The sequence below is a fragment of the Osmerus mordax genome, chromosome 1 (genome assembly GCF_038355195.1).
Source record: "Osmerus mordax isolate fOsmMor3 chromosome 1, fOsmMor3.pri, whole genome shotgun sequence".
Classification (NCBI taxonomy): domain Eukaryota; kingdom Metazoa; phylum Chordata; class Actinopteri; order Osmeriformes; family Osmeridae; genus Osmerus; species Osmerus mordax.
Genome location: NC_090050.1, coordinates 2,936,767 through 2,964,240, shown reverse-complemented (window position 1 = coordinate 2,964,240; position 27,474 = coordinate 2,936,767). Strand labels below are relative to the sequence as shown.

Here is a 27,474-nt window from a genome sequence, read left to right as displayed (position 1 = left end):
ACACAATAGTTTCTTCAGGACAAGTCGATCATTTATTCGACACCACTTTATCTTTGATGTGAAAACAGAAGAAAAGGCTAGTCACAATGATACATTTGTTGTGGTTTCTCAAGACATTCAATGTAGCAACAACAGTGCATTTTTTTGTGCACTATTCACACATTCACCGAATAGTCTTAATACAGTTTAGCGTACTCTTTGAATACAGTTTTAGTTTACTCTCTTTCCGGATATTTGATTGGCTCGAGCCGAAAACAACAGCAGCGTTTTTGTCAAACCCCACAGACGGTGACATTGTCAAAGCAGAAATACCCCCCACGCGATGACAACAAATACGAGCGTCTACACGACAGCATAAACCGTGGAAAATTACTTTAAATCTTCCAATTTTGTTACAAAGCAAACATTTACACCCCACACAGCATGCTGGGAATTGAAGAGACAGTCTGGAATACTTGTCATTCGACAGTTGGAAAGCTCGATCCGAGGTAAGTCTGGTGTCCGAAGGGTCCCGGACACGCGCAAGCCTCTACACCTCGTCAAGGTCTCGGATCTCGTAGAGGTGAAAGGCGGAAACCAAAGCAATAAAAAAAAAAAGAGAGAACTATTTACAAAGCGTCCAAGGCTCCCCAGGAGAGGCACACAGTGTCACTGTCACTTTGCCCCCTTGGGAGCAGCGTCTCTCTGCTCCGCCAGCCAAGCCTCGACGCTCTTCCCGCCGGAGGCCACCGAGCAGAACGAGTGCAAGCCGAAACGGCTGTGCCCGGTGTCCCGCCGCCTGGGCTGGCCGCACTCGCTGCATCGGTAGACCTTCCGGGGCTGCTTCTCTGGCACACCCGCCTCAGACCTCCGCCGTTTCCGCCAGGCCGTCCACCTGGACGGGTCCGCAGAGGGGGGGGGGGGGGGGAGAGGCTGGGTGACAAGGCCCGGCCCGGGAGCTGGAGCCAGGCCTTGAAGAAGGACTGCCCTCTCCCTCTGACACACGCTGTACTTGTAACAAAAACGCACACACACGCACGTCGTGTTAAAAATTTATTAAAATAAATAAAAAACGCACCGTTGAAGGGACTCTTTCCCGGCCACGCCGGGAAACTTGCCGCTCTTCGTTGCCTTAAAACTCCCCCTGACTAGCCTCTCCTGGTGTCTGGCAGGGTAGACCAGGCGACGCTTGCCAGAGCTCCGTCAGCCTGTCTACCCTGCTGTCGGTCAGCCTGCAAACGTGCTGGTACCCAGGCTGGCCGTCGGGGCCGTGGCACTCCCCCTGTACGAAGAGGAAAAGGAGAAGGAAAAAAAACACGTGAATACGAGGAGGCACAAACGCACGACAAAAACGCAAAACCAAATTCGTCTCTCACCTCAGAGTCTGAGGAGGAGCGCTGAGGTGCGTCTACCTTTGAGTCCGGGGCCTCAGGAGGGGCGATGTCGAGTCGAACCACCAGCCGGTCCCAGGTGTTGAAGAGGGCAGCTGTCTTTGATCCGCCGACGCTGGAGCAACACCCCGGCGAGTCGATACCGCCGCATTAGCCCGGCCGCCATGGGGACCAGGCCCTCACCCTCAGCGCTGGTCAGCACGCAGATGAGGACCTGGCCGTGCTCGTTGGCCACGTTGGTAGCCCAGGCGGCCGTGTTGGCGGCGGTACCGGCGAGCTTCTTGGTCACCTGGGAGGAGACGGAGACAGAGAGAGAGAGATGAAGTGACGACGTGTGCGATAATCACTATACCAAGTAGAGCCAAGTAAAGCCAGCAAACACACACACACACGTTACCTTCTTGGTTGAGTCCATCTTTAGGATGGACCCAAATATCGAGGTGACCCTGGCCTTCACCTCGTCCAGCCGCGACAGCAAGTCGATGCTGTAGACCGTCAGCAGCCAGACGGGTGTGGGCACCGGCGGCATGGGTGGTGGTGGTGGAAACTGACGGTGCCCAAGGCCAGAAAGTGCTTGCACTCGCCGAGATACTGCATTGTGCGCCGCATCCAGGCTTCGCTGTGGCTCTCGCACAGCTTGGTGTAGAGCTTAGTGGCGCTGTTTCCGAAAGCGCGCTCCCTCAGCATAGAGATGACCCGCAGGTCGCAGGACAACCTGAAAAGTTAGATGGGAAAAGAGCAGAGAGGCTTAATACACAGCGGGGATAAGGATTTTGGAGAAGATTTTGGCTCTTACTTGTATGTGAGGACAGCCGGAAAGAGGCAGCGGTGTTCGGCGTCCAGCTGCCTCACGATGCCCTGCGACCATGCCACCACCTTCTTCGTACACAGAGAGCACGCCAGGTACTCAGTGGCCATGAGGTACCAGGCGTCGATGTCTAAGACCTTCCGGATGGTCTTTGTGTACACCCCAGCCTTGTGCATGTTGCCTGTGCAGGCAGGCTGGGGGCATGTCAGCCAGTGGCTGTGGACCGGCCGGGGCTGCGGAGGCTCGTACCAGAGCTGGAGATCTGGACGAACCTCCGCTCGGTTGTTTTTCCAGACGAAGAGTACCCGGCCGATCCACTGCTGCTGGCCAGCGCTGAGCGTGCCCTGCCAGCCGGGGGGACACAACTGCGTGAGAGAGAGAGAGAAATTTGAGTTCACGTGCTAAACTTTCAACGAGCGATGCACAAAATAGCACACGACCAATCACGTACCTCAGCACTTTCCCTCGGCTCTGGGAGGAGGGGGGCTTTCAGAGGGAGGAGAGCCTCCTTCTCCTCCCACGTCGGGGCTGGGGACACCCTGGGCTTTGCGTCCGTGGGCTCACGGTGGTGGTGCAGCAGAGCTGGCCGCTGAGAGAGAGGGAAGAAGACGGCGTGAGACGGAGGTCGTTTTACACTTTGACCGCAAAAAAACGGTCCATCGATAGCTCACCTGGTGCTGCAGGCTTGATGACCTTCATCATTTTGGCCTGCAGCACCTGAGGACTCAGGGTGGACGGCTGCCCCAGGTATTGAGAGACGACCAAGCCCAGGAGCCTGTAAAAACACACGCGCGCAGAGTTTAACTCCGTTTTTTCAAGAGCAAACGGCCTTACCCGACTCTGTTCTCCTCCTTGGAGTCGTACAGGTCCTTGAGCAGCTTGTACCTATACTCCCCGAAGCCAACAAGGGATTCTCCGATCCCCCTCACCGCGGCGCACGCCTTGTGGAACCTGCGGAAGACGAGGAGGTTTAGTTTGCGTTTTTACTTCGGTTTCACGGAACAAACGCCGCCGATTTTCATCGGACTCACTTGAGCGCCTCCACCAGCTCAGGGAAGGCGTGCGCGTAGCGAGAGCGTCCTTGTTGGACATCAGGGGAGACTGGGAGCTGCTCCTCTCCCGCTCCTTCAGATGGGAAGCGAGGAGCGGGAGGGTGTAGCCCACGTCGTTCTCCAGCAGCCACTTGAAGGAACGACCCCAGTACTTCCCGAACTGCAGCCGGTGCTGGCTCAGCACCAGCCGGGCAGTACCGGGGTCTCCCCCCTGGGAGACCACGTGGGCTCGCGCCTCGGCCTCCTCCGCCGTGAGGACTCGGGCTCAGGGCCTCCGGGGTGGCCCTGAGCATCAGGTCCCCCTTGGGGGTTCTCCTGAAATCTGTTTTTTCCATCTAGAAGAGACAAAAACAGAGTGACCCTTTTTCAGCCGTCAATCAAAATGTCACCTTTTGCCCCTGTCGATCCCAAGGTCGCCGGTTCAATTCCCGCTCCTAGGTTAGAGTGTCGAACTTCAAAAGGTCAAACGTGTGTCACAAAAGGAGGGTGGACTCTTACCTACACCATCATGATTATTGTAAACCAGAGATGGAAAGCCAGAGGTGAGGAATTACAAGGACAAAGCCAGAGCTGAGGAGAAGGTCTCAGGAGATCGAGAATCCACAGAACAATGCTTCACAATTCCTTTTATGCCCAAGAACAACCCATAAGTCCACATCTTCACTTATGAACGTATGACTCGCAATGCTACAGTAAGTTACACAACGAGATGTGAGAGCCATCAAGTAGAGACTGCTGCGTCCAGCAACTCGAGATTTTAAGCATATGACTGGTGGGGGCATGATGACACCCGGCCTCTCACCTCACTCACCTCACTCACATTCACTCACCTCACTCACATTCACTCACCTCACTCACATTCACTCACCTCACCCACAGGGTTTCCCTTTGACACGCTTAGAAAGAGTGCACCGTTCCCCGGAGGAGCTGCGATACCGGGGCGATGCGCGGAGCGGACAGAGCGAGCCTTCGTTCCGGCTCCCTGTTTGCAAAAATCTGCTTAATAAGAACTGGTCGCCCCCGTGGGTGACCTATCAGATATTAAACTGACAAGAACAGAATTTTTTTTTTTTGAAAAATGTTTATTCACATCACACAAATATACAACTGGGGATACACACCCCACATACACCACAAAACACTACATACACCAAAACAAACAGCAGGGGGCAGAAAACCCCAACATAAACAAAGCACACACAAAACAAACAGCAGGGGGCAGAAAACCCCAACAAAAACAAAGCACACACAAAAACAAACAGCAGGGGGCATAAAACCCCAACAAAAACAAAGCACACACAAAACAAACAGCAGGGGGCAGAAAACCCCCACAAAAACAAAACACACACACCACAAACAACAGGGGGCGGAAAACCCCCACCCCACTAATACACACAAGGACAGGACAGGCCCCGCTCAAGGGAGCCAAAACAAAAAACACACACCGACAGTACAAGCCCCTCTCAAAGGGAGCCAAAACAAAAAAACACACAACGACAGTACAAGCCCCGCTCAAGGGAGCCAAAACAAAAAACACACATAAATACACACACAAAACCCCACACAGGGGGCTGCCACACTCCCCAACACCCACGCCACAGGCCCCACACAGGGAGCCAACCCTAAACCACCCGAAACCCCCGGAGCACCCACTCCTTCCTCCCCTGCCACAGGACCCGTTTGAAGAGGGAGATGATGAGCCACAAAATGAAGCGGTTCCTCCGCCCACCCGACCCCCCCACACCCCTCTCCACCCGTGCCCAAGTGACGTGAAAACCCCTCACCACCCTCCCCAGCAAAACCTCCGCCCTCGCCCACACTACACCGGCGAAAGTACAGTCCCACATGACGTGTCGTATGGACTCGTCACCGCTACAGGCGGCCCGCGGGCACACCGAGGTCCGTGCCAGGCCGTGCCGGTGCATGATCTCACGCACCGGCAGGCCCTTGTGGAGGCACAGCCAGTTCAGGTCCTTGAGCCCGTTGTCGAGGCCAGGCAGTTGCACAGACAGCCAGACCGTGGCAGGGAGCCCCACCACGGCCGGCGCACAGACTCCCTGCCTCAACTCCGCATACAGGGCCCTCTGGTCCAGGCCCAGCACCGGGTCTCTGGCCTCGGGGTGAGCACGGAGCCATTTGGCCGCGTGGCCAAAGTGCCAGGGCAACTGCTCAGCCCGGGGGCCCAGGTTGGACCACTCCAACAGATGCCTCGCCGGATACGAAATGAAAAACCGCAGGAAGTGCCCAGAAGGGTGCAAGACCGGTCTGGACAGCTCTCCCAAAAGAAAACAAACAAAGACACAGTCGAGCTTCAGCGGGAAGTGAGGCACGTCCCTCCCCCCCTGACTCACGGGGGCCAGCATACGACGCCTCGCCACGATCTCGTACCTCCCCCCCCAGAGGAAGCGGAAGACGAGCCGGGTCAGAGGACGCCGCATGCTGGCCGGCATGGGATACACGTAAGCCAGGAAGAGGAGAGTCGGCAACACCTCCATCTTCAGGACCAAGACCTTCCCCACGAATGTCAAAGTCCTGGCTTTCCACAGGGACAACTTCCGCCCGACCGCTTCCAGGCGCCTGGTCCAGTTGGCCGTGGCGCACTGGGCCGCCTCAAGGTGCACCCCCAAGATCCGCAAGGGTCCAGCACTGAGAGACAACCCCCCTGGTACATCCGTCCTGTCTTTCCAGCGCCCAAAGTACTTCACGGAAGACTTAGTGAGGTTCAGCACCGCACCAGAGGCCCTCGTGAAATCCTGGAAGATCTCCAAGGCTCGGATCAGAATAGCGTCGCTCCCCAGCAGCAGAGTGGTGTCGTCTGCGTACTGGGTCATCTTGACCCGTAGGCCCCCGCCACCTGGTACCAGTAACCCATCCACTCAAATCAAACCGCTTCCCCAAGTGCCCATTAATGGAAACAGTGCACCCCACGGCAGAGTACAAAGTACTAAGCCACCCGATGAAAACGTGCCCTAGACCTAGCCTCTCTAACACCCGAAACAAAAAGCCCCTGTGGACCCTATCGAAAGCCTTTGCCTGGTCGAGGCCGGCCACCATCAGAGGCAGCCCTCGGCCCAGGCTATGGCGTCCCGGAGCAGCTGGAGATTCCAGCGCACGGACCGACCCCCGACCCCACAGGTCTGGTCCTCGTGCACGACGTATGGGTGTGCCGTGCGCAGACGGTCGGCCAAGACCTTGGCCAACAACTTGTAGTCTGCGCACAGCATGGTCAACGGCCGCCAGTTCCCCAGATCCGTGCTGTCCCCACTCTTATACAAGAGGGACAGCACCCCGACGGCCATCGACCCTCCCAGGGATGCCGTGCGGAGGACCTCGGTGAGGACCTCTAGGACCGCCGGCCCGACCACACCCCAGAACCTGAGGTAGAAGTCAGCCGGCAGCCCGTCGAGGCCCGGCACCTTCCGCCGGCCCATGCGCCGCAGGGCCCCCTCCAGCTCCTCCAAGGACAGCGGTGCCTCCATTGCTTCCGCCACATCTGGAGGCGCCCGCCGGGTCAACCCACTGAGGAAGACCTCGCCAAAACCTGCGTCTACCTCCCTGTCGCTGAAAAACGCACGGTAGTGGTCGGTGGCGACCTCCACCATACGGGCAGGCTCCGCTACTATGCGGCCCTGCGGGTCCTTCACCCCCGAAAACACTGACCTCCCCTTCGCCTCCCTGACCGAGGCGAAGAACGAGGCTGAGCACGCCTCGTTCTGCTCCACGAACTTCTGACGCGCCCTCAGGAGGAAGGCGCGAGCTCGACGCTCGTGGATGGCCCTCAACAGGGCCCTGAGAGCGGCGCAACGCTGCACGTCGGGGGACACCCCCTGGTTTCCCCAGGAGTGCTCCAGCTCCAGCTCTTTCTGCAGCGCCGCGGTCTCCGCCCTCTGGGCCCTCGCCTCCCTCCTGCAGTGCCCCTGGATAAAGTCCCGCAAGTGGGCCTTAGCAGTCTCCCACCACTCGACCACCCCTGCGAAGAGGGGCTTAAGGCCCACGAGGCCCTGAAAGAAGTGGCCCACGGAGTCGCAGAAAGCCTGCTCCTCCAGGACCCCCAGGTTCAGGCGCCAGTACCCCGGGCCAAAGACCGGCACCCGGGCCCGGACAGTCAGCAGGACCCCATCGTGGTCGGAGAAGAAGACGGGGAGCACCCGCCCCGACACCGGCCCCAAGGACCTCGGCAAGAAGACGTAATCTAAACGCTTCTGGACCCCACGGGAATTACGCCACGTGGGACCATCCAAACGCGGGGTAGTGCGCCCACCCCCATCCACCAGCCCGTGCCCTTCAAACAACGCCCTCCATGCCCCTACACTACCCTCACCCGTGCCCCCTAACTCCAAGTTAAAATCCCCCCCCACCACCAGTGGCGCAATGGGGAGCCACACTCTCCACCAGCTCCTCCATCTCCACCCTCCCCTGAGGACCGTAAACACACATCACCCGCATTTTAAAATCCCCCACCGTGATGTCCGCCCCGATCCCCCTCCCCTGCATCACCGTAAAAGAACCCTCCACCCGGACCCCCCCCCACCCAAACAAAATCCCCACCCCCGAAGAATGAACCCCTCCCACGCTCCACACGGCCCCTCCCCTACCCCACTCCCGTGTGAAATCCCGAGCGTCCCCCCGGTCCCTCAAGTGCACCTCCTGCACAAAACAAAATGTGAAGTCCAAACCCCCCAAAAAAGAAAACACCCGGACGTTAAAAGTGCCCACAGTGACCGCCATTAAACACCCCAAAAAATAAAGAAACCCCAATACCACCCTTGTGAACCCTATAAGTGATATAGGTCCCCCTCCGACTCCGTCCCCTCCGACTCCTCAGCCTCCATAATTTCTGCCCAGGACGCCGGCATCGGGTTGGGGCCCCCCACCCCCTCCCCCACCCCCTCCTGCTCCAAAACCACCCCCCTCCCCAGCACCACCTCCACCGGGGTCCCGGGCCGCTCCTCCTCCTCCTCCACCACCTCCATCTCCCCTCCCTCCTCCCCCCCCCCCGACACCCCCTGCGAGGCCCCCTGTGTGGCCCTCCCGGTGCCCCGCACCTTCTTTGCGGACCCCCCCGCACCCGGAGTCCCCCTGGGGTCCCCCTCCAGGACCTCCGCCTTCCTCCGGCTCCTCGACGAGGACGCCGCACCCCCCCGGTCGACCTCGTCAAGCGCCCGCTGGAGGCGCCGCAGGGGCTCCAGCCCGCTCTGCTCCTCCGCCTCGACCCGCTCCACCGTGCCACCCTCCGCGGGCCCCGGTTGCCCAGAAAAGAGGGCCTCGAACACGCCCCCCAGGGGGCCGGGGGGGTCCTGCGCCGCCGGGACCTCGTCCAGGGCCGAGACCAGCGCCAACAGTCCCCCCCCGTCCTCCCCCGGAGCAGGAACCGCCGCCCCGACTACAGCTCCCAGGGCGCCCGACACGCCCGGGTCGGCCGGCACCTCCGACGTCCCCAGCTCCTCGACCTCCCGGGCCTCCGCCGCCGGGCCCGCTGCTGCTGCTCCTCCTCCGTGGCCCCCCCGGGCCCCCCTGCTGCGGCAGCGTACGACCGCGCCCTGGTCGGGCACCCCCGCCACACGTGCCCCCGCTCCCCACAGGCGTTGCAGGCCTTCGGGGCGGTGCAGTCCCGCAGCAGGTGGCCCTCCACCCCGCACCCCCTGCAGCGGGGCCCCGGGCAGGCGGACTCTGTGTGCCCCACCGCTCGGCACCTCCGGCAGTTGGGGGGCTGCCTGGGGTAATGGAGATACCCCCGGTCGGCCCCCACGGTGAAATAGGCCGGGGGGTGGCTGAGCCCGTCCACGCCCTCCGGATCCTCCCCCAGCTGGATCTGAAATTGCCTCCTGCCGACCCAGAACCCGAACACGTCCCTGACGTGCCTGGCCGCCGAGACGACCGTCCCGTACCTCGCCAGGGTGGCGACGATCGCCTGCTCAGGCACGTGGGGGCTAAACATGGTCACCGTGACCACCCGGAGGTTCTGCCTGGCCAGGTCCACCACATCGTAGTGGCTCAGGGGCTTCTGCTGCCCCAGAGCCCTGCACCTGGCCAGGACAGATGCAGCGATGGGCCCCGTCCTCAGGGTCAAATCGAACCCCCTCTCCGGAACGTTGTCTTGGAGACACAGGACCTCGGCCGGGGTGAGCCGCAACAGCCCCATCACCAACCCCTGGTGAAGTCATCCCTCACCAGCCTCTTTGTTGCAGGGTCTTTCTAGGTAAACCGGAGGGAATCCTTCATTCCCTGCTCTGGGCGACGCAGCCTCCTGGCCCCGTCCCCTCCGCCTGGCGCCCCGCTGCCACCGGGCACACCGCCGCCGCCTGGCGCCCCGCTGCCACCGGGCACACCTCCGCCGCCTGGCGCCCCGCTGCCACCGGGCACACCGCCGCCTGTTGCTCCGCCGCTCCGCTCCCCGGCGCGCCGCCGCCGCCGACCGCCGCTCCGCTCCCCGGTGCGTCTCCGACCGCCACTCCACCAACTGCTCCCGTCGCTCCCCTGCCGCCGGTACTGACGCCGGGTACCCCGACGCAGTCCGCCACGGACGTAACGCCAGCTGCGGGCGTCCCGCTGACCCCTGCAGCTCCGTCGACCCTTCCGCCCTGGGCCCCGCTCGCCTCTCCTCTCTCCTCCGCCAGTGACCGTGCCCCATACACCGCTCGGCCCCGATCACTGGCACCACCGACTCCGCCCTCCGACCCGCCACCGGCCATCACCGCCACACCGCTCTCCGCCACTCCGCCGCTCGCTGCCACCGCCGCACCACCGTCCTCGGCCACCGTCGTCTCACCGTCGCTTTTGATAAGAACAGAAACTACACTTGATCTGAGCCAAAAGGCCGAGAAGCGATGACCCCCATTACTCCACGATACCCGCGCACGGCCCCTCAGTACCCTTGCGCTGCTCCACGGTGACGGACGACAACGACGAGACTAGACTAGAGTAGGGGGTGTAGGGGTTAGCAGTAGGGGTAGAGGGGAGGGGTAGAGGGGATGGCGAGGGGGCCGGCCCTCGCGCTTCAACCCCGCCCCAAGACGACTCGACCAGTGACGTGCCGGATATATAGGGGTCGGTGCAGCTGCCAGTCTTGTGCTCGCTACGGCAGCACATCTAATAAAATTGGATCGATACAGAGAAGATTAGCATGGCCCCTGCGAAAGGATGACACGCAAATCCGTGAAGCGTTCCGAATTTTGGATCATCATCATCATTCCACCTTTTAGGGTTAGGGCTAGGGCTAGGGCTAGGGTTAGACCTTGACCGACGACCACCTAGTTGTAAACAAACAAACGATCCCCATTTTTTTTTTTGTTTTTTTGTTTTTTTTTAAGTAAAAGGGCGGGAAAACGGCAGGCCAAAGGAAAAGGGCTTCGCCTCACCGGCGTATTCCTTATTTTTGGGCATTTATTCACTAGTTTGTTTGTTGGTTACGTACGCACGCACGCACGCGCATGCACACTCCTCTAGGGGGGGTAAATATTGGCCAAACGACTGAAAATGATTCCCCTATGGTTTCAAGGAAGATGGGGAAACTGAGCAGTGTATTAACATGAACCGCCAAATGAGGCCAATACCAATGGAATTACACACTTGCTTATTTGACTCGATGGGTTCAATCAGAGCAAGAATGGTCAAGGTAAGTAAGTAAGTACGTTCAAATGAAACGTACATGAAATAACATGGCAAATGAATGAAATCAATTACAAGGCAAACGTGTGTGACAAAAGGAAGGTGGACTCTTAGGTGGACTCTTACCTACACCATCATGATTATTGTAAACCAGAGATGGAAAGCCAGAGGTGAGGAATTACAAGGACAAAGCCAGAGCTGAGGAGAAGGTCTCAGGAGACCGAGAATCCACAGAACAATGCTTGACAATTCCTCTTATGCCCAAGAACAACCCATAAGTCCACATCTTCACTTATGAACGTATGACTCGCAATGCTACAGTAAGTTACACAACGAGATGTGAGAGCCATCAAGTAGAGACTGCTGCGTCCAGCAACTCGAGATTTTAAGCATATGACTGGTGGGGGCATGATGACACCCGGCCTCTCACCTCACTCACCTCACTCACATTCACTCACCTCACTCACATTCACTCACCTCACTCACATTCACTCACCTCACTCACCTCACCCACAGGGTTTCCCTTTGACACGCTTAGAAAGAGTGCACCGTTCCCCGGAGGAGCTGCGATACCGGGGCGATGCGCGGAGCGGACGGAGCGAGCCCTCGTTCCGGCTCCCTGTTTGCAAAAATCTGCTTAATAAGAACTGGTCGCCCCCGTGGGTGACCTATCAGATATTAAACTGACAAGAACAGAAACTACACTTGATCTGAGCCAAAAGGCCGAGAAGCCATGACCCCCATTACTCCACGATACCCGCGCACGGCCCCTCAGTACCCTTGCGCTGCTCCACGGTGACGGACGACAACGACGAGACTAGACTAGAGTAGGGGGTGTAGGGGTTAGCAGTAGGGGTAGAGGGGAGGGGTAGAGGGGATGGCGAGGGGGCCGGCCCTCGCGCTTCAACCCCGCCCCAAGACGACTCGACCAGTGACGTGCCGGATATATAGGGGTCGGTGCAGCTGCCTGTCTTGTGCTCGCTACGGCAGCACATCTAATAAAATTGGATCGATACAGAGAAGATTAGCATGGCCCCTGCGAAAGGATGACACGCAAATCCGTGAAGCGTTCCGAATTTTGGATCATCATCATCATTCCACCTTTTAGGGTTAGGGCTAGGGCTAGGGCTAGGGTTAGACCTTGACCGACGACCACCTAGTTGTAAACAAACAAACGATCCCCAATTTTTTTTTTGTTTTTTTGTTTTTTTTTAAGTAAAAGGGCGGGAAAACGGCAGGCCAAAGGAAAAGGGCTTCGCCTCACCGGCGTATTCCTTATTTTTGGGCATTTATTCACTAGTTTGTTTGTTGGTTTGTTGGTTGGTTACGTACGCACGCACGCACGCGCATGCACACTCCTCTAGGGGGGGTAAATATTGGCCAAACGACTGAAAATGATTCCCCTATGGTTTCAAGGAAGATGGGGAAACTGAGCAGTGTATTAACATGAACCGCCAAATGAGGCCAATACCAATGGAATTACACACTTGCTTATTTGACTCGATGGGTTCAATCAGAGCAAGAATGGTCAAGGTAAGTAAGTAAGTACGTTCAAATGAAACGTACATGAAATAACATGGCAAATGAATGAAATCAATTACAAGGCAAACGTGTGTGACAAAAGGAAGGTGGACTCTTAGGTGGACTCTTACCTACACCATCATGATTATTGTAAACCAGAGATGGAAAGCCAGAGGTGAGGAATTACAAGGACAAAGCCAGAGCTGAGGAGAAGGTCTCAGGAGACCGAGAATCCACAGAACAATGCTTGACAATTCCTCTTATGCCCAAGAACAACCCATAAGTCCACATCTTCACTTATGAACGTATGACTCGCAATGCTACAGTAAGTTACACAACGAGATGTGAGAGCCATCCAGTAGAGAGTGCTGCGTCCAGCAACTCGAGATTTTAAGCATATGACTGGTGGGGGCATGATGACACCCGGCCTCTTACCTCACTCACATTCACTCACCTCACTCACATTCACTCACCTCACCCACAGGGTTTCCCTTTGACACGCTTAGAAAGAGTGCACCGTTCCCCGGAGGAGCTGCGATACCGGGGCGATGCGCGGAGCGGACGGAGCGAGCCCTCGTTCCGGCTCCCTGTTTGCAAAAATCTGCTTAATAAGAACTGGTCGCCCCCGTGGGTGACCTATCAGATATTAAACTGACAAGAACAGAAACTACACTTGATCTGAGCCAAAAGGCCGAGAAGCGATGACCCCCATTACTCCACGATACCCGCGCACGGCCCCTCAGTACCCTTGCGCTGCTCCACGGTGACGGACGACAACGACGAGACTAGACTAGAGTAGGGGGTGTAGGGGTTAGCAGTAGGGGTAGAGGGGAGGGGTAGAGGGGATGGCGAGGGGGCCGGCCCTCGCGCTTCAACCCCGCCCCAAGACGACTCGACCAGTGACGTGCCGGATATATAGGGGTCGGTGCAGCTGCCTGTCTTGTGCTCGCTACGGCAGCACATCTAATAAAATTGGATCGATACAGAGAAGATTAGCATGGCCCCTGCGAAAGGATGACACGCAAATCCGTGAAGCGTTCCGAATTTTGGATCATCATCATCATTCCACCTTTTAGGGTTAGGGCTAGGGCTAGGGCTAGGGTTAGACCTTGACCGACGACCACCTAGTTGTAAACAAACAAACGATCCCCATTTTTTTTTTTGTTTTTTTGTTTTTTTTTAAGTAAAAGGGCGGGAAAACGGCAGGCCAAAGGAAAAGGGCTTCGCCTCACCGGCGTATTCCTTATTTTTGGGCATTTATTCACTAGTTTGTTTGTTGGTTACGTACGCACGCACGCACGCGCATGCACACTCCTCTAGGGGGGGTAAATATTGGCCAAACGACTGAAAATGATTCCCCTATGGTTTCAAGGAAGATGGGGAAACTGAGCAGTGTATTAACATGAACCGCCAAATGAGGCCAATACCAATGGAATTACACACTTGCTTATTTGACTCGATGGGTTCAATCAGAGCAAGAATGGTCAAGGTAAGTAAGTAAGTACGTTCAAATGAAACGTACATGAAATAACATGGCAAATGAATGAAATCAATTACAAGGCAAACGTGTGTGACAAAAGGAAGGTGGACTCTTAGGTGGACTCTTACCTACACCATCATGATTATTGTAAACCAGAGATGGAAAGCCAGAGGTGAGGAATTACAAGGACAAAGCCAGAGCTGAGGAGAAGGTCTCAGGAGACCGAGAATCCACAGAACAATGCTTGACAATTCCTCTTATGCCCAAGAACAACCCATAAGTCCACATCTTCACTTATGAACGTATGACTCGCAATGCTACAGTAAGTTACACAACGAGATGTGAGAGCCATCAAGTAGAGACTGCTGCGTCCAGCAACTCGAGATTTTAAGCATATGACTGGTGGGGGCATGATGACACCCGGCCTCTCACCTCACTCACCTCACTCACATTCACTCACCTCACTCACATTCACTCACCTCACTCACATTCACTCACCTCACTCACCTCACCCACAGGGTTTCCCTTTGACACGCTTAGAAAGAGTGCACCGTTCCCCGGAGGAGCTGCGATACCGGGGCGATGCGCGGAGCGGACGGAGCGAGCCCTCGTTCCGGCTCCCTGTTTGCAAAAATCTGCTTAATAAGAACTGGTCGCCCCCGTGGGTGACCTATCAGATATTAAACTGACAAGAACAGAAACTACACTTGATCTGAGCCAAAAGGCCGAGAAGCCATGACCCCCATTACTCCACGATACCCGCGCACGGCCCCTCAGTACCCTTGCGCTGCTCCACGGTGACGGACGACAACGACGAGACTAGACTAGAGTAGGGGGTGTAGGGGTTAGCAGTAGGGGTAGAGGGGAGGGGTAGAGGGGATGGCGAGGGGGCCGGCCCTCGCGCTTCAACCCCGCCCCAAGACGACTCGACCAGTGACGTGCCGGATATATAGGGGTCGGTGCAGCTGCCTGTCTTGTGCTCGCTACGGCAGCACATCTAATAAAATTGGATCGATACAGAGAAGATTAGCATGGCCCCTGCGAAAGGATGACACGCAAATCCGTGAAGCGTTCCGAATTTTGGATCATCATCATCATTCCACCTTTTAGGGTTAGGGCTAGGGCTAGGGCTAGGGTTAGACCTTGACCGACGACCACCTAGTTGTAAACAAACAAACGATCCCCAATTTTTTTTTTGTTTTTTTGTTTTTTTTTAAGTAAAAGGGCGGGAAAACGGCAGGCCAAAGGAAAAGGGCTTCGCCTCACCGGCGTATTCCTTATTTTTGGGCATTTATTCACTAGTTTGTTTGTTGGTTTGTTGGTTGGTTACGTACGCACGCACGCACGCGCATGCACACTCCTCTAGGGGGGGTAAATATTGGCCAAACGACTGAAAATGATTCCCCTATGGTTTCAAGGAAGATGGGGAAACTGAGCAGTGTATTAACATGAACCGCCAAATGAGGCCAATACCAATGGAATTACACACTTGCTTATTTGACTCGATGGGTTCAATCAGAGCAAGAATGGTCAAGGTAAGTAAGTAAGTACGTTCAAATGAAACGTACATGAAATAACATGGCAAATGAATGAAATCAATTACAAGGCAAACGTGTGTGACAAAAGGAAGGTGGACTCTTAGGTGGACTCTTACCTACACCATCATGATTATTGTAAACCAGAGATGGAAAGCCAGAGGTGAGGAATTACAAGGACAAAGCCAGAGCTGAGGAGAAGGTCTCAGGAGACCGAGAATCCACAGAACAATGCTTGACAATTCCTCTTATGCCCAAGAACAACCCATAAGTCCACATCTTCACTTATGAACGTATGACTCGCAATGCTACAGTAAGTTACACAACGAGATGTGAGAGCCATCCAGTAGAGAGTGCTGCGTCCAGCAACTCGAGATTTTAAGCATATGACTGGTGGGGGCATGATGACACCCGGCCTCTTACCTCACTCACATTCACTCACCTCACTCACATTCACTCACCTCACCCACAGGGTTTCCCTTTGACACGCTTAGAAAGAGTGCACCGTTCCCCGGAGGAGCTGCGATACCGGGGCGATGCGCGGAGCGGACGGAGCGAGCCCTCGTTCCGGCTCCCTGTTTGCAAAAATCTGCTTAATAAGAACTGGTCGCCCCCGTGGGTGACCTATCAGATATTAAACTGACAAGAACAGAAACTACACTTGATCTGAGCCAAAAGGCCGAGAAGCGATGACCCCCATTACTCCACGATACCCGCGCACGGCCCCTCAGTACCCTTGCGCTGCTCCACGGTGACGGACGACAACGACGAGACTAGACTAGAGTAGGGGGTGTAGGGGTTAGCAGTAGGGGTAGAGGGGAGGGGTAGAGGGGATGGCGAGGGGGCCGGCCCTCGCGCTTCAACCCCGCCCCAAGACGACTCGACCAGTGACGTGCCGGATATATAGGGGTCGGTGCAGCTGCCTGTCTTGTGCTCGCTACGGCAGCACATCTAATAAAATTGGATCGATACAGAGAAGATTAGCATGGCCCCTGCGAAAGGATGACACGCAAATCCGTGAAGCGTTCCGAATTTTGGATCATCATCATCATTCCACCTTTTAGGGTTAGGGCTAGGGCTAGGGTTAGACCTTGACCGACGACCACCTAGTTGTAAACAAACAAACGATCCCCAATTTTTTTTTTTTTTTTTTTTTTTTTTTTAAGTAAAAGGGCGGGAAAACGGCAGGCCAAAGGAAAAGGGCTTCGCCTCACCGGCGTATTCCTTATTTTTGGGCATTTATTCACTAGTTTGTTTGTTGGTTTGTTGGTTGGTTACGTACGCACGCACGCACGCACGCGCATGCACACTCCTCTAGGGGGGGTAAATATTGGCCAAACGACTGAAAATGATTCCCCTATGGTTTCAAGGAAGATGGGGAAACTGAGCAGTGTATTAACATGAACCGCCAAATGAGGCCAATACCAATGGAATTACACACTTGCTTATTTGACTCGATGGGTTCAATCAGAGCAAGAATGGTCAAGGTAAGTAAGTAAGTACGTTCAAATGAAACGTACATGAAATAACATGGCAAATGAATGAAATCAATTACAAGGCAAACGTGTGTGACAAAAGGAAGGTGGACTCTTAGGTGGACTCTTACCTACACCATCATGATTATTGTAAACCAGAGATGGAAAGCCAGAGGTGAGGAATTACAAGGACAAAGCCAGAGCTGAGGAGAAGGTCTCAGGAGACCGAGAATCCACAGAACAATGCTTGACAATTCCTCTTATGCCCAAGAACAACCCATAAGTCCACATCTTCACTTATGAACGTATGACTCGCAATGCTACAGTAAGTTACACAACGAGATGTGAGAGCCATCCAGTAGAGAGTGCTGCGTCCAGCAACTCGAGATTTTAAGCATATGACTGGTGGGGGTATGATGACACCCGGCCTCTCACCTCACTCACCTCACCCACAGGGTTTCCCTTTGACACGCTTAGAAAGAGTGCACCGTTCCCCGGAGGAGCTGCGATACCGGGGCGATGCGCGGAGCGGACGGAGCGAGCCCTCGTTCCGGCTCCCTGTTTGCAAAAATCTGCTTAATAAGAACTGGTCGCCCCCGTGGGTGACCTATCAGATATTAAACTGACAAGAACAGAAACTACACTTGATCTGAGCCAAAAGGCCGAGAAGCCATGACCCCCATTACTCCACGATACCCGCGCACGGCCCCTCAGTACCCTTGCGCTGCTCCACGGTGACGGACGACAACGACGAGACTAGACTAGAGTAGGGGGTGTAGGGGTTAGCAGTAGGGGTAGAGGGGAGGGGTAGAGGGGATGGCGAGGGGGCCGGCCCTCGCGCTTCAACCCCGCCCCAAGACGACTCGACCAGTGACGTGCCGGATATATAGGGGTCGGTGCAGCTGCCTGTCTTGTGCTCGCTACGGCAGCACATCTAATAAAATTGGATCGATACAGAGAAGATTAGCATGGCCCCTGCGAAAGGATGACACGCAAATCCGTGAAGCGTTCCGAATTTTGGATCATCATCATCATTCCACCTTTTAGGGTTAGGGCTAGGGCTAGGGCTAGGGTTAGACCTTGACCGACGACCACCTAGTTGTAAACAAACAAACGATCCCCATTTTATTTTTTGTTTTTTTTTAAGTAAAAGGGCGGGAAAACGGCAGGCCAAAGGAAAAGGGCTTCGCCTCACCGGCGTATTCCTTATTTTTGGGCATTTATTCACTAGTTTGTTTGTTGGTTTGTTGGTTGGTTACGTACGCACGCACGCACGCACGCACGCGCATGCACACTCCTCTAGGGGGGGTAAATATTGGCCAAACGACTGAAAATGATTCCCCTATGGTTTCAAGGAAGATGGGGAAACTGAGCAGTGTATTAACATGAACCGCCAAATGAGGCCAATACCAATGGAATTACACACTTGCTTATTTGACTCGATGGGTTCAATCAGAGCAAGAATGGTCAAGGTAAGTAAGTAAGTACGTTCAAATGAAACGTACATGAAATAACATGGCAAATGAATGAAATCAATTACAAGGCAAACGTGTGTGACAAAAGGAAGGTGGACTCTTAGGTGGACTCTTACCTACACCATCATGATTATTGTAAACCAGAGATGGAAAGCCAGAGGTGAGGAATTACAAGGACAAAGCCAGAGCTGAGGAGAAGGTCTCAGGAGACCGAGAATCCACAGAACAATGCTTGACAATTCCTCTTATGCCCAAGAACAACCCATAAGTCCACATCTTCACTTATGAACGTATGACTCGCAATGCTACAGTAAGTTACACAACGAGATGTGAGAGCCATCAAGTAGAGACTGCTGCGTCCAGCAACTCGAGATTTTAAGCATATGACTGGTGGGGGCATGATGACACCCGGCCTCTCACCTCACTCACATTCACTCACCTCACTCACATTCACTCACCTCACTCACATTCACTCACCTCACCCACAGGGTTTCCCTTTGACACGCTTAGAAAGAGTGCACCGTTCCCCGGAGGAGCTGCGATACCGGGGCGATGCGCGGAGCGGACGGAGCGAGCCCTCGTTCCGGCTCCCTGTTTGCAAAAATCTGCTTAATAAGAACTGGTCGCCCCCGTGGGTGACCTATCAGATATTAAACTGACAAGAACAGAAACTACACTTGATCTGAGCCAAAAGGCCGAGAAGCGATGACCCCCATTACTCCACGATACCCGCGCACGGCCCCTCAGTACCCTTGCGCTGCTCCACGGTGACGGACGACAACGACGAGACTAGACTAGAGTAGGGGGTGTAGGGGTTAGCAGTAGGGGTAGAGGGGAGGGGTAGAGGGGATGGCGAGGGGGCCGGCCCTCGCGCTTCAACCCCGCCCCAAGACGACTCGACCAGTGACGTGCCGGATATATAGGGGTCGGTGCAGCTGCCTGTCTTGTGCTCGCTACGGCAGCACATCTAATAAAATTGGATCGATACAGAGAAGATTAGCATGGCCCCTGCGAAAGGATGACACGCAAATCCGTGAAGCGTTCCGAATTTTGGATCATCATCATCATTCCACCTTTTAGGGTTAGGGCTAGGGCTAGGGCTAGGGTTAGACCTTGACCGACGACCACCTAGTTGTAAACAAACAAACGATCCCCAATTTTTTTTTTGTTTTTTTGTTTTTTTTTAAGTAAAAGGGCGGGAAAACGGCAGGCCAAAGGAAAAGGGCTTCGCCTCACCGGCGTATTCCTTATTTTTGGGCATTTATTCACTAGTTTGTTTGTTGGTTTGTTGGTTGGTTACGTACGCACGCACGCACGCGCATGCACACTCCTCTAGGGGGGGTAAATATTGGCCAAACGACTGAAAATGATTCCCCTATGGTTTCAAGGAAGATGGGGAAACTGAGCAGTGTATTAACATGAACCGCCAAATGAGGCCAATACCAATGGAATTACACACTTGCTTATTTGACTCGATGGGTTCAATCAGAGCAAGAATGGTCAAGGTAAGTAAGTAAGTACGTTCAAATGAAACGTACATGAAATAACATGGCAAATGAATGAAATCAATTACAAGGCAAACGTGTGTGACAAAAGGAAGGTGGACTCTTAGGTGGACTCTTACCTACACCATCATGATTATTGTAAACCAGAGATGGAAAGCCAGAGGTGAGGAATTACAAGGACAAAGCCAGAGCTGAGGAGAAGGTCTCAGGAGACCGAGAATCCACAGAACAATGCTTGACAATTCCTCTTATGCCCAAGAACAACCCATAAGTCCACATCTTCACTTATGAACGTATGACTCGCAATGCTACAGTAAGTTACACAACGAGATGTGAGAGCCATCCAGTAGAGAGTGCTGCGTCCAGCAACTCGAGATTTTAAGCATATGACTGGTGGGGGTATGATGACACCCGGCCTCTCACCTCACTCACCTCACCCACAGGGTTTCCCTTTGACACGCTTAGAAAGAGTGCACCGTTCCCCGGAGGAGCTGCGATACCGGGGCGATGCGCGGAGCGGACGGAGCGAGCCCTCGTTCCGGCTCCCTGTTTGCAAAAATCTGCTTAATAAGAACTGGTCGCCCCCGTGGGTGACCTATCAGATATTAAACTGACAAGAACAGAAACTACACTTGATCTGAGCCAAAAGGCCGAGAAGCCATGACCCCCATTACTCCACGATACCCGCGCACGGCCCCTCAGTACCCTTGCGCTGCTCCACGGTGACGGACGACAACGACGAGACTAGACTAGAGTAGGGGGTGTAGGGGTTAGCAGTAGGGGTAGAGGGGAGGGGTAGAGGGGATGGCGAGGGGGCCGGCCCTCGCGCTTCAACCCCGCCCCAAGACGACTTGACCAGTGACGTGCCGGATATATAGGGGTCGGTGCAGCTGCCTGTCTTGTGCTCGCTACGGCAGCACATCTAATAAAATTGGATCGATACAGAGAAGATTAGCATGGCCCCTGCGAAAGGATGACACGCAAATCCGTGAAGCGTTCCGAATTTTGGATCATCATCATCATTCCACCTTTTAGGGTTAGGGCTAGGGCTAGGGCTAGGGTTAGACCTTGACCGACGACCACCTAGTTGTAAACAAACAAACGATCCCCAATTTTTTTTTTGTTTTTTTGTTTTTTTTTAAGTAAAAGGGCGGGAAAACGGCAGGCCAAAGGAAAAGGGCTTCGCCTCACCGGCGTATTCCTTATTTTTGGGCATTTATTCACTAGTTTGTTTGTTGGTTTGTTGGTTGGTTACGTACGCACGCACGCACGCGCATGCACACTCCTCTAGGGGGGGTAAATATTGGCCAAACGACTGAAAATGATTCCCCTATGGTTTCAAGGAAGATGGGGAAACTGAGCAGTGTATTAACATGAACCGCCAAATGAGGCCAATACCAATGGAATTACACACTTGCTTATTTGACTCGATGGGTTCAATCAGAGCAAGAATGGTCAAGGTAAGTAAGTAAGTACGTTCAAATGAAACGTACATGAAATAACATGGCAAATGAATGAAATCAATTACAAGGCAAACGTGTGTGACAAAAGGAAGGTGGACTCTTAGGTGGACTCTTACCTACACCATCATGATTATTGTAAACCAGAGATGGAAAGCCAGAGGTGAGGAATTACAAGGACAAAGCCAGAGCTGAGGAGAAGGTCTCAGGAGACCGAGAATCCACAGAACAATGCTTGACAATTCCTCTTATGCCCAAGAACAACCCATAAGTCCACATCTTCACTTATGAACGTATGACTCGCAATGCTACAGTAAGTTACACAACGAGATGTGAGAGCCATCAAGTAGAGACTGCTGCGTCCAGCAACTCGAGATTTTAAGCATATGACTGGTGGGGGCATGATGACACCCGGCCTCTCACCTCACTCACATTCACTCACCTCACTCACATTCACTCACCTCACTCACATTCACTCACCTCACCCACAGGGTTTCCCTTTGACACGCTTAGAAAGAGTGCACCGTTCCCCGGAGGAGCTGCGATACCGGGGCGATGCGCGGAGCGGACGGAGCGAGCCCTCGTTCCGGCTCCCTGTTTGCAAAAATCTGCTTAATAAGAACTGGTCGCCCCCGTGGGTGACCTATCAGATATTAAACTGACAAGAACAGAAACTACACTTGATCTGAGCCAAAAGGCCGAGAAGCGATGACCCCCATTACTCCACGATACCCGCGCACGGCCCCTCAGTACCCTTGCGCTGCTCCACGGTGACGGACGACAACGACGAGACTAGACTAGAGTAGGGGGTGTAGGGGTTAGCAGTAGGGGTAGAGGGGAGGGGTAGAGGGGATGGCGAGGGGGCCGGCCCTCGCGCTTCAACCCCGCCCCAAGACGACTCGACCAGTGACGTGCCGGATATATAGGGGTCGGTGCAGCTGCCTGTCTTGTGCTCGCTACGGCAGCACATCTAATAAAATTGGATCGATACAGAGAAGATTAGCATGGCCCCTGCGAAAGGATGACACGCAAATCCGTGAAGCGTTCCGAATTTTGGATCATCATCATCATTCCACCTTTTAGGGTTAGGGCTAGGGCTAGGGCTAGGGTTAGACCTTGACCGACGACCACCTAGTTGTAAACAAACAAACGATCCCCAATTTTTTTTTTTTTTTTTGTTTTTTTTTAAGTAAAAGGGCGGGAAAACGGCAGGCCAAAGGAAAAGGGCTTCGCCTCACCGGCGTATTCCTTATTTTTGGGCATTTATTCACTAGTTTGTTTGTTGGTTTGTTGGTTGGTTACGTACGCACGCACGCACGCACGCACGCGCATGCACACTCCTCTAGGGGGGGTAAATATTGGCCAAACGACTGAAAATGATTCCCCTATGGTTTCAAGGAAGATGGGGAAACTGAGCAGTGTATTAACATGAACCGCCAAATGAGGCCAATACCAATGGAATTACACACTTGCTTATTTGACTCGATGGGTTCAATCAGAGCAAGAATGGTCAAGGTAAGTAAGTAAGTACGTTCAAATGAAACGTACATGAAATAACATGGCAAATGAATGAAATCAATTACAAGGCAAACGTGTGTGACAAAAGGAAGGTGGACTCTTAGGTGGACTCTTACCTACACCATCATGATTATTGTAAACCAGAGATGGAAAGCCAGAGGTGAGGAATTACAAGGACAAAGCCAGAGCTGAGGAGAAGGTCTCAGGAGACCGAGAATCCACAGAACAATGCTTGACAATTCCTCTTATGCCCAAGAACAACCCATAAGTCCACATCTTCACTTATGAACGTATGACTCGCAATGCTACAGTAAGTTACACAACGAGATGTGAGAGCCATCAAGTAGAGACTGCTGCGTCCAGCAACTCGAGATTTTAAGCATATGACTGGTGGGGGCATGATGACACCCGGCCTCTCACCTCACTCACATTCACTCACCTCACTCACATTCACTCACCTCACCCACAGGGTTTCCCTTTGACACGCTTAGAAAGAGTGCACCGTTCCCCGGAGGAGCTGCGATACCGGGGCGATGCGCGGAGCGGACGGAGCGAGCCCTCGTTCCGGCTCCCTGTTTGCAAAAATCTGCTTAATAAGAACTGGTCGCCCCCGTGGGTGACCTATCAGATATTAAACTGACAAGAACAGAAACTACACTTGATCTGAGCCAAAAGGCCGAGAAGCGATGACCCCCATTACTCCACGATACCCGCGCACGGCCCCTCAGTACCCTTGCGCTGCTCCACGGTGACGGACGACAACGACGAGACTAGACTAGAGTAGGGGGTGTAGGGGTTAGCAGTAGGGGTAGAGGGGAGGGGTAGAGGGGATGGCGAGGGGGCCGGCCCTCGCGCTTCAACCCCGCCCCAAGACGACTCGACCAGTGACGTGCCGGATATATAGGGGTCGGTGCAGCTGCCTGTCTTGTGCTCGCTACGGCAGCACATCTAATAAAATTGGATCGATACAGAGAAGATTAGCATGGCCCCTGCGAAAGGATGACACGCAAATCCGTGAAGCGTTCCGAATTTTGGATCATCATCATCATTCCACCTTTTAGGGTTAGGGCTAGGGCTAGGGCTAGGGTTAGACCTTGACCGACGACCACCTAGTTGTAAACAAACAAACGATCCCCATTTTATTTTTTGTTTTTTTTTAAGTAAAAGGGCGGGAAAACGGCAGGCCAAAGGAAAAGGGCTTCGCCTCACCGGCGTATTCCTTATTTTTGGGCATTTATTCACTAGTTTGTTTGTTGGTTTGTTGGTTGGTTACGTACGCACGCACGCACGCACGCACGCGCATGCACACTCCTCTAGGGGGGGTAAATATTGGCCAAACGACTGAAAATGATTCCCCTATGGTTTCAAGGAAGATGGGGAAACTGAGCAGTGTATTAACATGAACCGCCAAATGAGGCCAATACCAATGGAATTACACACTTGCTTATTTGACTCGATGGGTTCAATCAGAGCAAGAATGGTCAAGGTAAGTAAGTAAGTACGTTCAAATGAAACGTACATGAAATAACATGGCAAATGAATGAAATCAATTACAAGGCAAACGTGTGTGACAAAAGGAAGGTGGACTCTTAGGTGGACTCTTACCTACACCATCATGATTATTGTAAACCAGAGATGGAAAGCCAGAGGTGAGGAATTACAAGGACAAAGCCAGAGCTGAGGAGAAGGTCTCAGGAGACCGAGAATCCACAGAACAATGCTTGACAATTCCTCTTATGCCCAAGAACAACCCATAAGTCCACATCTTCACTTATGAACGTATGACTCGCAATGCTACAGTAAGTTACACAACGAGATGTGAGAGCCATCAAGTAGAGACTGCTGCGTCCAGCAACTCGAGATTTTAAGCATATGACTGGTGGGGGCATGATGACACCCGGCCTCTCACCTCACTCACCTCACTCACATTCACTCACCTCACTCACATTCACTCACCTCACTCACATTCACTCACCTCACTCACCTCACCCACAGGGTTTCCCTTTGACACGCTTAGAAAGAGTGCACCGTTCCCCGGAGGAGCTGCGATACCGGGGCGATGCGCGGAGCGGACGGAGCGAGCCCTCGTTCCGGCTCCCTGTTTGCAAAAATCTGCTTAATAAGAACTGGTCGCCCCCGTGGGTGACCTATCAGATATTAAACTGACAAGAACAGAAACTACACTTGATCTGAGCCAAAAGGCCGAGAAGCCATGACCCCCATTACTCCACGATACCCGCGCACGGCCCCTCAGTACCCTTGCGCTGCTCCACGGTGACGGACGACAACGACGAGACTAGACTAGAGTAGGGGGTGTAGGGGTTAGCAGTAGGGGTAGAGGGGAGGGGTAGAGGGGATGGCGAGGGGGCCGGCCCTCGCGCTTCAACCCCGCCCCAAGACGACTCGACCAGTGACGTGCCGGATATATAGGGGTCGGTGCAGCTGCCTGTCTTGTGCTCGCTACGGCAGCACATCTAATAAAATTGGATCGATACAGAGAAGATTAGCATGGCCCCTGCGAAAGGATGACACGCAAATCCGTGAAGCGTTCTGAATTTTGGATCATCATCATCATTCCACCTTTTAGGGTTAGGGCTAGGGCTAGGGCTAGGGTTAGACCTTGACCGACGACCACCTAGTTGTAATCAAACAAACGATCCCCATTTTATTTTTTGTTTTTTTTTAAGTAAAAGGGCGGGAAAACGGCAGGCCAAAGGAAAAGGGCTTCGCCTCACCGGCGTATTCCTTATTTTTGGGCATTTATTCACTAGTTTGTTTGTTGGTTTGTTGGTTGGTTACGTACGCACGCACGCACGCACGCGCATGCACACTCCTCTAGGGGGGGTAAATATTGGCCAAACGACTGAAAATGATTCCCCTATGGTTTCAAGGAAGATGGGGAAACTGAGCAGTGTATTAACATGAACCGCCAAATGAGGCCAATACCAATGGAATTACACACTTGCTTATTTGACTCGATGGGTTCAATCAGAGCAAGAATGGTCAAGGTAAGTAAGTAAGTACGTTCAAATGAAACGTACATGAAATAACATGGCAAATGAATGAAATCAATTACAAGGCAAACGTGTGTGACAAAAGGAAGGTGGACTCTTAGGTGGACTCTTACCTACACCATCATGATTATTGTAAACCAGAGATGGAAAGCCAGAGGTGAGGAATTACAAGGACAAAGCCAGAGCTGAGGAGAAGGTCTCAGGAGACCGAGAATCCACAGAACAATGCTTGACAATTCCTCTTATGCCCAAGAACAACCCATAAGTCCACATCTTCACTTATGAACGTATGACTCGCAATGCTACAGTAAGTTACACAACGAGATGTGAGAGCCATCAAGTAGAGACTGCTGCGTCCAGCAACTCGAGATTTTAAGCATATGACTGGTGGGGGCATGATGACACCCGGCCTCTCACCTCACTCACATTCACTCACCTCACTCACATTCACTCACCTCACCCACAGGGTTTCCCTTTGACACGCTTAGAAAGAGTGCACCGTTCCCCGGAGGAGCTGCGATACCGGGGCGATGCGCGGAGCGGACGGAGCGAGCCCTCGTTCCGGCTCCCTGTTTGCAAAAATCTGCTTAATAAGAACTGGTCGCCCCCGTGGGTGACCTATCAGATATTAAACTGACAAGAACAGAAACTACACTTGATCTGAGCCAAAAGGCCGAGAAGCGATGACCCCCATTACTCCACGATACCCGCGCACGGCCCCTCAGTACCCTTGCGCTGCTCCACGGTGACGGACGACAACGACGAGACTAGACTAGAGTAGGGGGTGTAGGGGTTAGCAGTAGGGGTAGAGGGGAGGGGTAGAGGGGATGGCGAGGGGGCCGGCCCTCGCGCTTCAACCCCGCCCCAAGACGACTCGACCAGTGACGTGCCGGATATATAGGGGTCGGTGCAGCTGCCTGTCTTGTGCTCGCTACGGCAGCACATCTAATAAAATTGGATCGATACAGAGAAGATTAGCATGGCCCCTGCGAAAGGATGACACGCAAATCCGTGAAGCGTTCCGAATTTTGGATCATCATCATCATTCCACCTTTTAGGGTTAGGGCTAGGGCTAGGGCTAGGGTTAGACCTTGACCGACGACCACCTAGTTGTAAACAAACAAACGATCCCCAATTTTTTTTTTGTTTTTTTGTTTTTTTTTAAGTAAAAGGGCGGGAAAACGGCAGGCCAAAGGAAAAGGGCTTCGCCTCACCGGCGTATTCCTTATTTTTGGGCATTTATTCACTAGTTTGTTTGTTGGTTTGTTGGTTGGTTACGTACGCACGCACGCACGCGCATGCACACTCCTCTAGGGGGGGTAAATATTGGCCAAACGACTGAAAATGATTCCCCTATGGTTTCAAGGAAGATGGGGAAACTGAGCAGTGTATTAACATGAACCGCCAAATGAGGCCAATACCAATGGAATTACACACTTGCTTATTTGACTCGATGGGTTCAATCAGAGCAAGAATGGTCAAGGTAAGTAAGTAAGTACGTTCAAATGAAACGTACATGAAATAACATGGCAAATGAATGAAATCAATTACAAGGCAAACGTGTGTGACAAAAGGAAGGTGGACTCTTAGGTGGACTCTTACCTACACCATCATGATTATTGTAAACCAGAGATGGAAAGCCAGAGGTGAGGA

General features: G+C 53.6%; 24 non-coding genes and 1 pseudogene across 24 annotated transcripts; 12 read left to right on the top strand and 13 right to left on the bottom strand.

The window, feature by feature from the left end:
- Positions 1 to 4,131: 4,131 nt before the first annotated feature.
- Positions 4,132 to 4,313, bottom strand: LOC136952865 (U2 spliceosomal RNA). Its single transcript, XR_010877905.1, has one exon. It is a non-coding gene; the product is annotated as a U2 spliceosomal RNA (small nuclear RNA).
- A 5,676-nt stretch (positions 4,314 to 9,989) lies between these two features.
- On the bottom strand, positions 9,990 to 10,059 carry LOC136952876 (U2 spliceosomal RNA; annotated as a pseudogene).
- Positions 10,060 to 10,298: 239 nt separating this feature from the next.
- LOC136953912 (U6 spliceosomal RNA) lies at positions 10,299 to 10,405 on the top strand. Its single transcript, XR_010878029.1, has one exon. It is a non-coding gene; the product is annotated as a U6 spliceosomal RNA (small nuclear RNA).
- Positions 10,406 to 11,376: 971 nt separating this feature from the next.
- On the bottom strand, positions 11,377 to 11,573 carry LOC136952777 (U2 spliceosomal RNA). The gene has a single exon (XR_010877899.1). It is a non-coding gene; the product is annotated as a U2 spliceosomal RNA (small nuclear RNA).
- A 239-nt stretch (positions 11,574 to 11,812) lies between these two features.
- On the top strand, positions 11,813 to 11,919 carry LOC136953906 (U6 spliceosomal RNA). The gene has a single exon (XR_010878028.1). It is a non-coding gene; the product is annotated as a U6 spliceosomal RNA (small nuclear RNA).
- A 946-nt stretch (positions 11,920 to 12,865) lies between these two features.
- On the bottom strand, positions 12,866 to 13,062 carry LOC136952645 (U2 spliceosomal RNA). The gene has a single exon (XR_010877887.1). It is a non-coding gene; the product is annotated as a U2 spliceosomal RNA (small nuclear RNA).
- Positions 13,063 to 13,301: 239 nt separating this feature from the next.
- On the top strand, positions 13,302 to 13,408 carry LOC136953901 (U6 spliceosomal RNA). The gene has a single exon (XR_010878027.1). It is a non-coding gene; the product is annotated as a U6 spliceosomal RNA (small nuclear RNA).
- A 971-nt stretch (positions 13,409 to 14,379) lies between these two features.
- Positions 14,380 to 14,576, bottom strand: LOC136952766 (U2 spliceosomal RNA). The gene has a single exon (XR_010877898.1). It is a non-coding gene; the product is annotated as a U2 spliceosomal RNA (small nuclear RNA).
- Positions 14,577 to 14,815: 239 nt separating this feature from the next.
- On the top strand, positions 14,816 to 14,922 carry LOC136953897 (U6 spliceosomal RNA). Its single transcript, XR_010878026.1, has one exon. It is a non-coding gene; the product is annotated as a U6 spliceosomal RNA (small nuclear RNA).
- Positions 14,923 to 15,868: 946 nt separating this feature from the next.
- Positions 15,869 to 16,065, bottom strand: LOC136952634 (U2 spliceosomal RNA). The gene has a single exon (XR_010877886.1). It is a non-coding gene; the product is annotated as a U2 spliceosomal RNA (small nuclear RNA).
- A 239-nt stretch (positions 16,066 to 16,304) lies between these two features.
- Positions 16,305 to 16,411, top strand: LOC136953890 (U6 spliceosomal RNA). The gene has a single exon (XR_010878025.1). It is a non-coding gene; the product is annotated as a U6 spliceosomal RNA (small nuclear RNA).
- Positions 16,412 to 17,326: 915 nt separating this feature from the next.
- Positions 17,327 to 17,523, bottom strand: LOC136952755 (U2 spliceosomal RNA). The gene has a single exon (XR_010877897.1). It is a non-coding gene; the product is annotated as a U2 spliceosomal RNA (small nuclear RNA).
- A 239-nt stretch (positions 17,524 to 17,762) lies between these two features.
- LOC136953878 (U6 spliceosomal RNA) lies at positions 17,763 to 17,869 on the top strand. The gene has a single exon (XR_010878023.1). It is a non-coding gene; the product is annotated as a U6 spliceosomal RNA (small nuclear RNA).
- A 965-nt stretch (positions 17,870 to 18,834) lies between these two features.
- LOC136952623 (U2 spliceosomal RNA) lies at positions 18,835 to 19,031 on the bottom strand. Its single transcript, XR_010877885.1, has one exon. It is a non-coding gene; the product is annotated as a U2 spliceosomal RNA (small nuclear RNA).
- Positions 19,032 to 19,270: 239 nt separating this feature from the next.
- LOC136953875 (U6 spliceosomal RNA) lies at positions 19,271 to 19,377 on the top strand. The gene has a single exon (XR_010878021.1). It is a non-coding gene; the product is annotated as a U6 spliceosomal RNA (small nuclear RNA).
- Positions 19,378 to 20,294: 917 nt separating this feature from the next.
- On the bottom strand, positions 20,295 to 20,491 carry LOC136952744 (U2 spliceosomal RNA). The gene has a single exon (XR_010877896.1). It is a non-coding gene; the product is annotated as a U2 spliceosomal RNA (small nuclear RNA).
- A 239-nt stretch (positions 20,492 to 20,730) lies between these two features.
- LOC136953869 (U6 spliceosomal RNA) lies at positions 20,731 to 20,837 on the top strand. Its single transcript, XR_010878019.1, has one exon. It is a non-coding gene; the product is annotated as a U6 spliceosomal RNA (small nuclear RNA).
- A 965-nt stretch (positions 20,838 to 21,802) lies between these two features.
- LOC136952601 (U2 spliceosomal RNA) lies at positions 21,803 to 21,999 on the bottom strand. Its single transcript, XR_010877883.1, has one exon. It is a non-coding gene; the product is annotated as a U2 spliceosomal RNA (small nuclear RNA).
- A 239-nt stretch (positions 22,000 to 22,238) lies between these two features.
- On the top strand, positions 22,239 to 22,345 carry LOC136953863 (U6 spliceosomal RNA). Its single transcript, XR_010878018.1, has one exon. It is a non-coding gene; the product is annotated as a U6 spliceosomal RNA (small nuclear RNA).
- Positions 22,346 to 23,298: 953 nt separating this feature from the next.
- On the bottom strand, positions 23,299 to 23,495 carry LOC136952590 (U2 spliceosomal RNA). Its single transcript, XR_010877882.1, has one exon. It is a non-coding gene; the product is annotated as a U2 spliceosomal RNA (small nuclear RNA).
- A 239-nt stretch (positions 23,496 to 23,734) lies between these two features.
- On the top strand, positions 23,735 to 23,841 carry LOC136953858 (U6 spliceosomal RNA). The gene has a single exon (XR_010878017.1). It is a non-coding gene; the product is annotated as a U6 spliceosomal RNA (small nuclear RNA).
- A 983-nt stretch (positions 23,842 to 24,824) lies between these two features.
- Positions 24,825 to 25,021, bottom strand: LOC136952722 (U2 spliceosomal RNA). Its single transcript, XR_010877894.1, has one exon. It is a non-coding gene; the product is annotated as a U2 spliceosomal RNA (small nuclear RNA).
- Positions 25,022 to 25,260: 239 nt separating this feature from the next.
- On the top strand, positions 25,261 to 25,367 carry LOC136953960 (U6 spliceosomal RNA). Its single transcript, XR_010878040.1, has one exon. It is a non-coding gene; the product is annotated as a U6 spliceosomal RNA (small nuclear RNA).
- Positions 25,368 to 26,309: 942 nt separating this feature from the next.
- On the bottom strand, positions 26,310 to 26,506 carry LOC136952579 (U2 spliceosomal RNA). Its single transcript, XR_010877881.1, has one exon. It is a non-coding gene; the product is annotated as a U2 spliceosomal RNA (small nuclear RNA).
- A 239-nt stretch (positions 26,507 to 26,745) lies between these two features.
- On the top strand, positions 26,746 to 26,852 carry LOC136953853 (U6 spliceosomal RNA). The gene has a single exon (XR_010878016.1). It is a non-coding gene; the product is annotated as a U6 spliceosomal RNA (small nuclear RNA).
- The last annotated feature ends 622 nt before the right edge of the window (positions 26,853 to 27,474 follow it).